Source organism: Rhyacophila brunnea, unplaced genomic scaffold (assembly GCF_057557595.1).
Source record: "Rhyacophila brunnea isolate RB1 unplaced genomic scaffold, BYU_Rbru_1.0 scaffold_68, whole genome shotgun sequence".
NCBI classification, from domain to species: Eukaryota; Metazoa; Arthropoda; class Insecta; order Trichoptera; family Rhyacophilidae; genus Rhyacophila; species Rhyacophila brunnea.
In genome coordinates, this window is record NW_028233337.1 from 1,768,652 (window position 1) to 1,772,010 (window position 3,359).

General features: G+C 30.7%; 1 pseudogene; it reads left to right on the top strand.

Annotated features, from left to right (window-relative positions):
* Positions 1–1,464: 1,464 nt before the first annotated feature.
* On the top strand, positions 1,465–3,135 carry LOC147065015 (uncharacterized; annotated as a pseudogene).
* The last annotated feature ends 224 nt before the right edge of the window (positions 3,136–3,359 follow it).

The window sequence follows — 3,359 nt, forward strand, 5'->3', positions numbered from 1 at the left end:
CAAATATAGTTATTTTTTTAATAAATAGAGTCGCAATATCTTTTAATTTTAATGAATATGAATAAATTATATTCGACTAAACACCTTGTATATTAAGGAATTAGGATGCCGATAGAAGCAGCAGCATATGGACATACAATTGTCGTAAAAAAACACCTTTATCTATAAGTATTGAAAGTTGAAGATGCATTGAAGAAGACTGTAAGGATGATGTGCTTGAAAATAATATGCAATAAATTTGTAATATAGAGTAATCAAAAATTTTGCACTAGCAAACATGAAAAAATTATTTTTATAATGCGAGTGTAAATGTAAAGTGTAGTTTATTTAAAATAAATAAAAAATGTGTTTTCGAAATGAAAGATTATTTAAAAAAAGTCGTAATTTTATTAAAATCTACCCTCATACAAGGCTTATTAGTTTTATATTATTATTTTATCTTTTATATTACTAATTATCATATAAATTACCTAACATTCAATTGCCATTTTATAATTATAAGAGTATTCTATCCTTCTTTAAAAAATTAGTTTATTTTTTTTATCGTAGATACTATAAACTGTACGATTGAGCAATACCTTTTTAGTAAATGGCCTTAAAAAATGTGATATAACGAAAATATGCAAGATAAGAGGATCAAACTAAGCGTATAGATATGATCATCGGAAATAAAGCATGTTATGTTTGAAAAAATAATAAAAAGTTACAATACAGAAATGCATTCCTAAATGATATACTTTCAGATTTTATATTTTAATGAAATTCAAAGTATAATATCAACCTATATTCAAAATAAAATTGAAGAAGTAGTTTACTGATAGTTTACTGAATGTAAATAAACTTAAAATATAATATGAATGGTGTTAAGTAATATTAATAATTTAAAATTAGCTAAAATATATAGCACCACAAATAAATCTATAAAATAAACTAAAAGTAAAATTAAAAAAAAAGAAATATACTTTAATTAATATTCCCTTAACCTTCCAGGCTCTAAGCTCGGTAAATGTTGGAGGAGAGCAAAAAAAATATTCATTCATCTATTACTCAGGTTTTACGAATTTATCGTACCTTGACCTTGGGGCTTCGATTACTGTGATAGTAATTTATTATTATTAAAAAGTTTCAAATTTTCATGCATAAGATACTCTAAAATCCAAGTATTTCTGGTGCAAACATATATCATCGTAAAATTCCATAGTATATTCTTTAATGTCGCTCAAAAGATAATAAGCAAATCTAGATAGGCTAATCCAATATTCTATCCTCTTATATAAAAATCAGATCCTCTAATCCAACCAATATTTTTAAAAGTTATTTTTCCTATCTGATATAAAGATGGCGCTATCTCTAAAACTTATGATTTGTTACCGATGAGACACAATTCTGTGAGATATTTTATCAGATTGAATTTAGTAAAATTATGTGGCGAATTTTAATTAATTTACCCATTAGAATCAGTTTATGAAATTAACAAAAAAATCAACCGAAGATTCACTATCAACAAAAGTTCTTGCCGAGTCTTTCCGAAAGCTTTTTCATGGCACACCGACTGAACGGACGGATGTATTAAAATCGCCTTTGTACAAAGTGTTGACGGATAAAAATAATAAGCATTTACAATCAAAACGAGATGATGATGAAAAGAAAATTTATATGGATTTTCAAGCAACTACACCGATTGATCCCCGAGTTTTAGACGCGATGCTACCATTTCAAACCAGTCATTTTGGTAATCCACACAGTCGAACACATATTTTCGGATGGACGACAGAAAGTGCCGTTGAACAAGCGCGTTCCAAAGTAGCACAAGTAATAAATGCCGATCCAAGTGAGATAATATTTACTAGTGGCGCAACCGAAGCCACGAATATGGCTTTAAAGGGACTGGCTTATTGGAAGAAGCAAGAAAATATGGTGCCGCATTTTATAACGCTTCAAACGGAGCACAAATGTGTTTTGGATTCTTTACGAACTTTGGAAAGTGAAGGACTGGCGGAAGTCACATATTTATCAGTATACAAAGAAGGTAGATTGAATCTTGATGATTTACGTAAAAGTTTCAAGGCAAATACTGTTTGTGTGTCTGTTATGGGAATAAACAATGAGATTGGTGTGGTTCAAGATCTGGAATCAGTCGGAAAGATTTGTAGTGACCGAAAGGTTATTCTTCACTGTGATGCAGCACAATCATATGGGAAGGTTCCGATTGATGTGAGGAAAATGGGAATAGGAATGATGAGTGTGAGTGGGCATAAAATTTATGGACCTAAGGGAGTAGGATTTTTGTTTATTAATAAGAAGAGGAGGCCTGGGCTAGAACAATGGCACAATAATCTTTTGAAGGAGGGGAGTGAAGAAACTAATATGGGAAAAGAGAGAAATAGTGAGCAAAGAGCAGATGATAGTAAAGGAACAATTGGAGAGTCGAAAAATGCCATGAGTGAAGAAATGGATGGTAAACAGAAAACAGGGGCTATTCAAACAATAAAACAAAAGGTAAGTCAATGGTTAAATATTCCTAGGCCTAGGATTAAGCCATTATTTAACGGAGGAGGGCAAGAAAGGGGTTTAAGGAGCGGAACAGTCCCAGTCCATCTCGTCGTTGGTCTTGGAAAAGCAGCCGAAATTTGTAATGATGAAATGGTTAGAGACTATAATCACGTGAAAAATTTAAGTGAAAAACTAACTAATTATCTTCGTAAAAATTTAAGTGAAGTGATAAAAAATGGATTTGATAATCATAGAATCCAGTCAGATGGAAAAGTAAAAATAAAATCAGATGAAACAGATTTGAAAAATCTTAAATGGTACCCTGGATGTCTTAATCTTTCATTTTCGTACGTTGAGGGAGAAGGCCTAATGATGGCTCTAAAAAATATTGCTTTGAGTTCAGGAAGTGCATGCACATCAGCAAGTCTGGAACCTTCTTACACTTTAAGAGCCTTAGGAACTGAAGAGGATTTAGCCCATAGCTCTATTAGATTCGGAATGGGAAGATTCACGACTAAAAAAGATATTGAGATTGTTGGGAAAAAGGTTGTGGAGGCTGTAAATAAACTAAGAGAAATGAGCCCACTTTATGAAATGGTCAAAGATGGCGTTGATTTAAAAAGCATCGAATGGTCACAATAAAAAATTGCAAAATTAAATAAACCAAATTTCAATATCATCTAAGTAATATTATTTCTATTCATAACCATTTCAATTTATAAAATAAATACATAAAGTTTCACTATTTTTTTTATTTACAGTTTAAGTTTTTTTGTCAATTTCATCTATTGTGACGTATTCAGCCTATTGGGAACATTGCACAACTCAAAATGCATATAGTATTATAGATTAATTTTCTCAAATTC